The following is a 10953-nucleotide window of genomic DNA, read 5'->3' on the forward strand; positions in this document are numbered from 1 at the left end:
ACCACCTCAAATTATTTTGGGAGACTTTTAAGAACACAGAAGGGGATGGACAGCTTAGATCTGGCTTGGCCATTCAGCCGTGTAAAGTCTATAATTAGATTTCAGGGACTCATTTGAAATTGTCCAGCTTGCCGATAAGAAGCTGCCCAGCCTTTCAAAACACCTCAGCTGGCTTTGAAATCTGCCCATGAAAATAATAGAGTCCTGAAATAAATCTCTAGTGCCGTATAATTTCCTCAGGATAGTTGCTGAAAACCTTGGTAGAATTTATGGCAACGTGAGTCATAGCCGTCTCCTTCAGAGATGCTTAGGATGCTAATATCCTGGAGCTATTTTAGAAACCTTCCAGTAGCCCTTATGCAACAAATGCTTTTAAAAGGAAAAGAAAAAGAAAAAACTCTTCCTGCCACCATGATCAAAGATTCCTTGCTCAAGGCCCCTTGGAGTCCAAGGGCAAGACTACCGGCTCATGGTTCCCAGTGCCAGGAGAGAGACTGCTCCTCCAGGCCAGTTTCCCAACGAAGGAGAGCAAGCATCCAGCTCAGCTGCGAGCAGAGGGAGGCAGCACGGGGTCAGCAGAAAGGGAAGCCCTCCCAGGTAACCCTCCTGAGCTCCCACCTCTTCCAGGCATCCTTCCGACAGTGGAAGGGCCCCCTCTTGTCAGCCCATGCCTAAGGCTGGTTCTCCATTTCGATTTTCATCAGACGCCACCAACTGTTCCCACCCACCCCCCCCACCCCAGGGAAATGACTCCAAGGAGGAGACAGTTCTGAAGAAAGCATCACAAGAGATTGAAAGGGGTGGGAATCCTTCTCTCCCACAAGGGGAGGGGCAGCTCCTTTGAGTTCCCAAGAGGAGAGAGATTCTCTGGACACTCAGAAATTGCCACCAGGTGAAAAACCCTTGTTTTTTCAGTGGATGGGTGCATCTCCAATGGCAATCTGTCAAGGACTTCATCTTCAAGTTGGACCAGAATCCAACGAGAGATTCAGGAATTAGCTCTTATGCACCCAGAGGGACCAACAGGGATCATTCACAGCATCAGGTCAAAATGCCGTGTGGTTTGGTTTGTCTCTGCCCAGCATGGTTTTTGCCAACCTCATTTCACTGTGTAGTGTTATATCTATGAACCAATCCCTACAGCTTGCTCTCCAAATCACTGTAAAAATGGACATCCCAGGTAGAAATTAAGCCAGTTTTCCAAGCTGCAGCTACCTCAAAAGTCTGAGTGAGGTCTTCCAAGTGAATAGCTGTATTTCCCACCCCCCTCCCCCACTGTGGAGCCGTAGTCTCTGCTCCAGCCAGTCCCCCCTAGCTCAGACCTCCTCACCAGATGTGAAGTTCTCTCACACACATCCTCACTGTCCATCATTCAGGGTTTGGTTACGGTTCTTGCCTCATTTGGCAAGACCATTCTGCAGCTCGCAGCCATTCCGGACAAGGCTTGGGCACCACTCACACATGCCCCCCTCACTGTCACCCTGGGCCCCAAATCCAGTTCCTGCTCAATGTTAGGGCTGAACCCTCTTTACTCGGTTCCTGATCTGCAGCCACCCCCTGCTCACGGCCACCCACAGCCAGTTTCTCTGGGCAGCTCCAAAGCCACCTTTGACCCTCTGCTGGCCAACACTCAAAACCCGGCTGGCACTGCCAGACTCACCTTTGAAGAAGCCTCCCACGTGCAGGTGGATGTTGCAGCCTCTCCTTCCAGCCACTAATAAACCAACATGCTCCACACATCAGCCAAGCCCAGTTGGGGGAATCTTCAATCCTCATCAACGCCAAAGAGCCCACAGAAAGGGGGGGGAGATGTCATCGCTTCAGGGGGTCAGACAAAATTGGGACCCTCGTCATGGCATGGCCAAGAGGTCTTTCTCTGCCCCAGACCGGCTTTCTCTTCTCCCCATAATTACCCTTGCCTTGGCCTTCCATCTTTGGTAGCTTTAAAGAAAACCCGGAGTCCGTTTACCCTCCCATTGGAGAGCAGCTGGAGCCCCCCCCCCTTCAGAAGGCTGCCGTTCCTCTTCCCTGCTGCAGTCTGGCCCCATTCCTGGACTCCCTCAAAGCCCCTTCCTCCCGGCAGAGAAGCCTCCACTCTCCTGGGCCACAGACGGGCTCTGAAAGGCAGACTGCTCTTGCCACCTGCCCAGAGTGCCGAGGTGGCGGGCGGTTGGCTGGCCTTTGCACAGAGCCTGCCCTCTCCCTGCTGCCGCTGCTGCCGCCGCTGTTCATTTGGCAGCTGCCAGAGGAGAGTGAGCAAGCGAGCACCTGCCGGGCAAGGAGATCAGGCAGGAGCAGCAGCAGCCGCTGGTGCAGGGAATGTTTCGGCTGCCTTCCGAGGCTCACGCAAGCCCTGTGTGCAAAAGATGCCCGGAAGGGGAGCCCGCCCGCCCAGGCCTCCAGCTGCTCATAAATGTGACCTCTTCCTAAACAGGGAAGGGGGAGCATCGTTTATTAGCTGCAGGAGACCTCGGGCAGGATAATTTCCCACAGCCTCACAGAGTCATTTTTAAGCATCACTTTCTTCCTCTTGGAAAGTGCCTATGCACAGAGAACACACACACACACACACACACACACACACACACACACACACACACACCCTGCTGAAACACAAAAGGAGGTATTTGAGGAGTTCCTATGGAGCTCCAGCCCTGGTTCTGGAAAGCCAGGCTCTGGAGGACCCCACCCGTCCACCCAGTCGCTGCAGTGCCCTCTTGATGGTTCTCCTGAACTGGACCTGACTGGGCTCACCTGATCCTCCTCTGTGATGGCTCAGAACCTGTGCAAAGGCAGCATTTCCTACTTTCTTCTCCACCTGTCTCCCTTTACCTCCTGCATTTAGTACACCAACATCTTGGCGTCCTTCTAAGGACACACAATAAACCAGCAAGGCCCAAAAATCCTAGCATAAATAGCCTAGAAGAAGCTTGAAGATCATCTGACCGAGTTCAGAGTCTTGTGTGGAAAAACATCAGAGCACAGGACCCCTCCCCCGCCTTCTGGCCTTTTCAACCCATGTAGGTCCCCTTCCAGCAGCATCAGAGCCCCTTCCCAGAGCTGGTGTCCTGCCTTGGGGAGCCTGTGGGCTGAGCACATGCTGGGGCTTCACCAGTGGTCTCCCTGCATTGTTCCCTGATCCATCAGACTGGCCCTTGGGAGGGGGGCAAGTCATTTCTGGCACCCCCTCCAATCTAAACAGGACTATGATATTTTGATACAGCCATGCTTCAAGTATTTTAAAAGCCATAGAATTAAGTTCAATAGGATACGAAAAATGTGCATACCATAGTAACAGCAAAACGCTAAGTGGAGAGTTAATCTAATCTTTGGTATTAGTAATCTAATCTAATCCAATCTAATCTAAATGCTGAAGTTTATTTCTTCCCCTTGCCAAGGACTGCAATGAACCCTAGAACCCTGAAGATGTCCGAGGGCACTGGGGCTTCCTAAACCCCCACTCAGGGCAGGAATCCTACCTGGGGCCCCCAGCCCAGAGTTTCAGCCTCTTTTCTCCCCCTCCCCTTGGCTCCTATCCCCCTCCCTTCCCCTGCAGAGGCCTTTCAGGTTTTCTGGTTGGTGCTAAGCCAAAGGAACCATCATGCTGAAGTTGTCCTTCCACACACAAGTAAGTTGAATTTCCACTCAATCATCCAACAATTAAACTGGCACCGAGCCTGGCAGAGCTGAGCCAGTCGCAGAGAGACTGGCAGACAGGCAGACGGACGCCCAAGGCCAGCCCCGGCGAAGCGCTGCTGGCCCCACCAGCCTGCAGGGCCTCAGCTGGCTCAGCCCAAGGAGCAAAACTGAACCCTTCAGAAACGGGATGGAGGCAGCATCAGCACCGGAAAGACGGGCATTCACGGGCACGTCTGCCACAGCCCCCTCCAACATGCAGGTCACCCAGCCCGGGCTGCCCTTCGGTCTCTGCCAGGCCCCCCTTGTTCCTGGGAGCTGCCCCCTTTCTCCACAAGACTCCCCAGATGCCAAGACAGGGGTGGGCCTTGTGCCCTCCAAGCCAGACAGGTCCCACTTGACCGGCCAGCTCCAAAGGACAGGAAAGCCAGTTTTTGCTGGTGAGGCACCTGGGCTGGGACCCACCTTTTATTTGATGGCCCCTCCTTGGGAGCCCTGGCAGGCCCCTGCCTCTTCCAACCTCTCCCCTGCCACATTCTCTTCAAAGACGGGGGGGGGGCTGCCCTGGAGCCTTTCTCAGATGCTGTAGGAGCTGAGGGGTCCTCGGTGCTCTGAGAACCAAGACCCCTCCTTTCAACTCTGAGCTATAATATTCTCCTTTATTGATGCTGAGGTCCTCCCCCTCCCCGCCTGCTTCCCCTGCCTATTTATCAACAGCGTGTGCACCCCCTTTTGTGGGTCAAGGAGCAGGCGAAAAGGAAAGCCCAGGGACCAACATTTTAAGGGAGGGACCTAGGTCGGCCACCTGGAATCCGAGCCTTTTCCGAGGGGGCTGCTCTCAGTATTGGTGGGGCAGGAGGCGGCGGGCAAAGCCCAGCCTTTTGCCGCAGAGGGGTCCAGCTCGTGCGGGAGACCCCAAAGGGCGGGCTGGGCTGCTACTTAACACCCACCCTCTCCCCCGCCAGACCGGATCCCCGGCACGCTCCCCGGGAGGAGACCCCGCGGAAAGCGGCCGAAGGGGTCTCGCGAGCTCGGCCCGGCTGGATCCGCGGCACGGATTCGGAGGTGGGAAAGGGGCCGACCGAACAGGCGGCACCGGGAGCAGGCAGCTGCGCGGGGCGGCCGGCCGGCCGGCCAGGCGGCGGAGGCTTCCAGCAGCCACAGGTCTGCAGCGGCGCGTCCCGGCGGAGGCGCACGACCGCCAGACGGCCGGAAGGAAGGGGCTCCGCCGGCTCCCGCTGCCCGGTCGCCGGGTGGGACAGCGGCGGCTGGAAGGCGGGCGTCCCGGAAGGGGGCGACGGTCGGAACGCCTCTCCTGCGGCAGCCTCCTCTCCGCCCGCGGGAAGCAGGCGGGCGCGTTCCGGAGCCCGGACGGGCCGCCCGGCCGCAACTCGCCCGCCTCTCCCCCGCGACCCTCCCCGGCGCGGCGTCCCGTCTCCCTCCGAGGGGCGAGCGCTCTCCTCCGCACAGCCTACCTGGCCGGGCGGGCGGCGGGCGAGCAGAGGCGGCGCGCGGGGCTGCCGGGGCTCCGGCGGGGCTCCGGCCCGTGGCTCTCGGCGCTCCTCGGCCCCTCCCGAGCGCGGCGGAGGCAGCCAGCGCGGCGGCGGCGGCGGCGGGTCAAGGCTGCGGCGCCCGGGCGGCGGGGCTTCTGGCGGGCGGCGGCGCTCGCAGGCGCTTCGGACGAGCCATCCCGCCGGCCGGCCGGGCAGGGCTGAAGCTGCGCCCGGGCTGGGTGACCCGCCGGAGCTGCTCGCCGGGAAGGGGGGGCGCCCGACGCGGAGCTGCCGCCGCGGCTCCGCTCGTCTTAAAGGCGCCTCGCCCGCCGCCGCCGCCGCCCCGGGCGAGTCAGCGGGCGCCTCCGGCCGCCCCGGAGCCCCCCGGCCGCCCGGCCCGCCCGCCCGCCCAACAGGCGAAAGCGGGGCGGGGGCTCCGGCCGGCACCGACTCCAGATCGCAGCGCCCGGATCCGCTCCGGGGCCTTAAGAGCAGCTCGAGGGCGGCAATCGGCCGTCAAGCCGCGCGACCCCGAGGCGGCTCCCCGAGCCGACCCCCTGCCCGAGAAGCGCGATCTGCTGGCGGCTCCCGCCAGCCCAGCCCCGGCCAAAGCCGGACCCGCGAGCTGCCCGACTCCGGTTCAGCTGCCCGGGACCGGGACGTCCGGCAGAGTTCAGGAACAAAGTCTCTCTCTCACACTCACACACACACACACACACACCACGCAGCGGTCCTGGTGATTTTTTTTTAGAGAGCAGCGCAGTAAGCAAGACTTGCCTTCACACACTTGTGAACGCGGAGCCGACCTGTCTCACACTGACACACTCCGTGTACAATAATGCGAAGGGCTCCAAAGTCTCCCTAACCATTTCTACACTTGGCTTCTTTCTTATTTGCTGGGATTGGGTTAATAGTGGAAGGCTGTTAAGTACAACATCTGAATGTGTAAAAGGTGGATGTTGGTAAACAAGTTACAGGGCAGAAGAGCTTAAAGGTTGCAGTTGGGATCTAGTCGGATAATCTGTTTTCTTCCTCTGGAAAGTAAATCTTCTTGGACTCTAGACGGCCCCCCAGTTGTGCTCCAACCATTTGGCTGATTGTGGAAGATGGCATCACGTCTTGCCATGCTCCAAGCCACAATGGGGGCCCGCTTAGTACAGTCTATGAATCCAGCCCTGGGAGTTTGTAAACCATGGTGCATGGTGGGAAAAATGCAGTCCAAATGACACACACAAACCAGCAGCAGCTCTTAGACACTCTCTTGAGTTCTACACACACAGAGAGAGAGGGAGGGAGGGAGAGGTCTCCACACCAGAGGTCAAGCAAGGCTTTTAGCTACTTTGAGTTACCCGGCAGATCAGAGACAACATCAGTGAGATAAAAAGCAAAGGAAATCAAGTCATCAACTATGATTAAGGTAGATTACACATTCTTGTAACTATTCTGGTTGTGTGATCTTAGATCATAAATCTAGGCAGGCTGTATTTGATAAAACTCCATCTCGCTTTATTAATATTCCCAATTTGTCAGTTCCTCTTCAGTTTGACCTTAACTTTCTTTCTCTTTTTTTCAATGTTAGCATTAATTTGAGATCCAATTAAACACTTGAAGTTGATTGTTGAATTAATTCATTCAAATCACATTGAATACATTTGAAAGCAGCCTTGTGTCTAGGATGGAGATACAAAGGGGGCACCTTCCTCCCAGGGAAGAGCAGCAACACTCAGAGGCATCCCAGTCCAGAGGCTCCCCTGGCGCAAAATATGAAGTCGTAAAACAAGCCCATTGTATGAATCTGGTCCAAGCATTCTTTCGTTCACCCAGATAAATCCGAATCCATCCCTTCTTCTCCAAAGCTATCAACAGGACCTGGTGGGCAGCAACCACCTTCAGAAATGGTTTCAGGAAATCAAGATCAGTATTCACAGGTAGTCCTCACTTAGCAACTGCCTCATTTAGTGACCATTCACAGTTCTGTCAGTGATGAGAAATTCAATTTACCACAAATCCTCACATTTATAACCTTTATCAGTCTGTAAAGCCAGAAAGCTGAAGTCAGATTGTAAGCACAGATAAGGTTTCACTTAGTCACCACGTTGCTTAATGACTCGGTTGCCAATCCCAATTTTGGTTGCTAAAGGAGGATTCCTGTATTTAAGAGATGTATCTGCTTCCTGTCCACTTGATGACTGTGGGTGATTTACAACAAACAATAGGCTTAGCCGTTAAAGCCAATTATTTAAAATATAGCTAATAAAAATATAAAGAGCTACATTACAAGACATGAGTAAATCAGGTTTTAATCCCCTCCTAAAGAAGAGGAGACTGTCAGTTTCACAGCTTCAAACTCTCAATGGAAAAAGCAAATTGCCGCCTCTGATGTTCAATCTAATCACTGCTTAAGGTCCTCGCATGAGCTCAGATAAAAGCTCAGCCACTGACTTTGGCTTGGAAACAAAGCGGTTGTCCAGATCTCGTTTAGCACAGATTACAGGACTGCAGAATTTCACTGGCCTTCAAAGCAGACCCCAAGCGTCACATGGCTTATTCCCTTCTTTTTGCCTTTGGGCGCTGGGTGTAAGTCAGGGTTCTGGCACAGGGGAAGGCAAGAGACACCGCTGGCCTCCAAGGTAAATTTTCCACCCAAAAGTATCAAGAATCCACCCCATCTGCTTTCAACAGCGGGATGCAGAGGAGCGATCTGGTCCTGTCTGTTGAATGAGTCCATCTAGCTGAGGACTGTTCCAGAAGCCAAGGTTAAGCGCCTCATGACTTACTATGATGAGTGGGGGAGGACCCCATATACGGACCCTCGAGACAAGGAGATTGTCGGCAGGCATTTCGTGGCCCACGCAGGCTCCTCCACGGTGCACAGGCCATCACCTGATGGATGCTGCCCTCCCCTTGGCTTACCCTCCTTCCCAGGCCTGTCAGGGCCACGTTCAAGCCATCTTCTGGCCCTCTCACTTCACAAGAGCTGCTGGTCCACAGAGCAGAGCCAGAAGCTCCCAACGGGACAACGCCTTGGCCAGGTTCCCTTCATCCCAGCGCTGGCTTCCCACTCCGGCCTTACAGTGCGGGGACTCACAAAGGGACCCCCTCCCTGCAGCTGCCGAAGCTCTCCCTTCCTCCCAAGGGGGAGCAGCCTTTTGCCAAGCTTCCAGATAGAACAGATGGCTTTGTTTATGTCTGAAAACAGCCCGGCTGAAAACATTTCCTCTCCGTTGTGTAAAGTAGATCGATCAGAAATCTTTATTGCCCAGCTGGAAGAAAGGGGAAAGATGGGGATGGGGGCCTGAGCGAGGGGATCCAGGTCACCCCTCATTTTGAGTGGCGGTTTGAACCCGGCTCTCCCAGAATCCGTTCCCTTCGCTGCAGCAGAGAAGCGGCTCCATCAAATGTGAATGGCTGAAGACATGCGGCAGGCTCTGTTGTTTCCATTAACAAGCAAATGGATCTTATTGGAATTTAGGAGGAGCCAGCAGTGGGAGGGAAAAAAGAAAAGGAGTGTGTGTGTGTGAGTTAGAGAGTGAGACAGAGAGAGAACCAGATGCTTTTCTACAGGCTGGCTCATTTTTAGCAACACATCAGGCCAACTTCTTTTGTCTAACGTTCTCTTAGCCCCCCTGATGTCCAGACAGTGATAGAGGGCCTGCCAGCTAGATATTCCTCAATTCTCTGTAAAATTAAATCTGGGGTTTTAGTTGGGAAGAAGGCAGCCCTGCCAAAATGGTCTCAGAGAGGGAGAAACAGGTTTTGTCTCTCCTGGATGGCTGAGGAGCAGCGGGCACCAGTGAGGAGGGCCCCCCTCCAGCTGACTGCTGCTGTTGCTGCTGCTACAGACTTACTGCTGACACCTAAAGGGAAGACAAATAAGTCACTTGCATTTACTAAGGCAAATGTTTATAAAGTTACCTGCATGGGATCCTCCGTCTTCCTGGAAATGTCCTCCTCTCGGGGAAGGTGGAGCCACCTGCAAACTACATCACTGCTTTGAAGATCCTGCTGGAGGACAGCAGCTCCCTGAACTGTAGTTTTGAAAGTAGAAATCAGAGATTTAAAAAATATAGACATTTAATGCAATCTTCCTGGGAAGGATGCAATTTGCCCCCCAGCCCTACTGTCTGGGGCTTTCTATTTATGGAAACCCATAAAGCACTCTGGAGTGAAACTGCATTTATTTCAGCCGGAGTGACATTGGGAGATATAATAACAGAAATCTGCCAGCCTTAAATAAAAAAAACATTCATTAACAAGGATTACACTTAAAGTCCCCAAGGCACACTTGATTCATTGGGAGCCAAGCCACGATGGGGCGGCAACCTCCTCTGCTAAACTCTCTCACCCAGCAGACAGTGATTTCTTACCTTCAAACCTACTGCAAAGGTTTGGTGTGTAATGAGCAGCTTCTTGGAAAGCATTAGAGGACACGGGGTCATAAAGAGATGGCTGGAAGAGGAGAAGAGGCGGCATTCAGAACAGGATCAAGGGGAAAAGAAGCATTTGTAAACTACGCAGAGAACTAAATAGTAACAATAAAATCCTAATCATTATCTCAATAACTCAGCACAAGATGGATTTGTTTTAGGGTGGGCTACCCAGCTTGGTGAAACCATACCTGAGTCCTTCTCAGCCTTGGCCACTTGAAGATGGGTGTCCGGCCTGCCATGCATCCTGCCATCAAAGCCTGGGGAGAGGGGGACACGTGGACAAATGGGCAATCAAACTGAATGTGTACCTGATGGGACATTGGTGGGGGATGACAGGCTGAGGAAAAGCAGGAGAGCTGGGAACCAGTTTGTGCCAGCACCCAAGGCCAGGCATCCTGAGAAAGAAGGTGAATTACTCTGAACATCTCAGCGTTCGCAAAGCACCCAGGTGGACTTTTATCGGCTGAAGACAGATGGGTCATGGGGGGAGGGCTGGAATGTGGAGAGACTTTTGGTCTTGTTTTGAGTGCGGGAAATTCAGCTCTGGCCCGACTTTACTGCAGCCAGCATCTTTTAGTAAAAGAAGCTATCACTTCAAGCAAATGGAGTTGGGGGTCTTTCTTTCTAAGGGATTAGACTGGGGCAGGTCTGGGTGGATTTCGACTCCCAGAGCATCCCAACCAGTGATGCTGGCTGGAGAATTCTGGGAGTAGAAGTGCACCCATCTTCATGTGGCCAAGGTTGAGAGACCCTGCCGTCCGACAGTGAACCACCTTGCACAGATTCAGGAGCCCCTTTGGAAGCCAAGATCTCCGGATGTGTTTTGAGATGTCAAAATGACCGGAACGCAAAAGCAAAGATTATGTGGGAAACGGGTTGGAGGGTGGATGCCTCACAGGAGGAAGGTCTACAAAGGCCACCGGAAGGGGCCACATTAAAGCATATAATTATTTTTGCCCTCATCTGTGGTGGGATACACTGCGTAATTTAAGTACTATGAACCTTAGGGCCCTTTTGCATCTTCATCATCACCTCGTTTTGTCTTCAACAAAGGGACGGGCAGAAAGAAAAAGAGGAGATTGGCTGTTTCAAAATGAGAACATTTAACTAAGCAGGATTTGAACCTTGTCCAACGGTTGCTTCCTCCACGTGAGGTCATTTCCACTTTTGTTCATGAAAAGCGCTGCCCAGATTGTTCACAGATGCAAACGCAGCTCCCTTGGCTGGCTTTCCATCCAGGAAGCTGGTTCCAGGTCATGGTTTATGGAGGAGCTCTGCTTCTTTGAATTCACAAAATAAAAACTGGCACCCTCGGCCAATATTTAGAGTTTCAGCATCAACAAGACGGACCTTCTGCAAGGTGATCCCTTGAAAATGAGATGTTGACAGAATTC

General features: G+C 53.8%; 1 protein-coding gene across 3 annotated transcripts in view; it reads right to left on the reverse strand.

Moving 5' to 3' along the window:
* Nucleotides 1-5367, reverse strand: part of LOC120313197 (5-hydroxytryptamine receptor 2A-like) — a 65431-nt gene extending 60064 nt beyond the window's left edge. For 2 of the 3 annotated variants that reach the window (XM_039354819.1, XM_039354817.1), the window contains exon 1: nt 1661-1954. The gene's annotated coding sequence lies outside the window, so the exon portion shown is untranslated. Of the gene's footprint in view, nt 1-1660; nt 1955-5111 lie in introns of those variants that run through there. The other variant, XM_039354820.1, reaches the window with a different exon arrangement.
* Nucleotides 5368-10953: the final 5586 nt, after the last annotated feature.

The sequence above is a fragment of the Crotalus tigris genome, unplaced genomic scaffold, assembly GCF_016545835.1.
Source record: "Crotalus tigris isolate CLP2741 ecotype Arizona unplaced genomic scaffold, ASM1654583v1 scf7180000018585.330925593:3314079, whole genome shotgun sequence".
Taxonomy (NCBI): domain Eukaryota; kingdom Metazoa; phylum Chordata; class Lepidosauria; order Squamata; family Viperidae; genus Crotalus; species Crotalus tigris.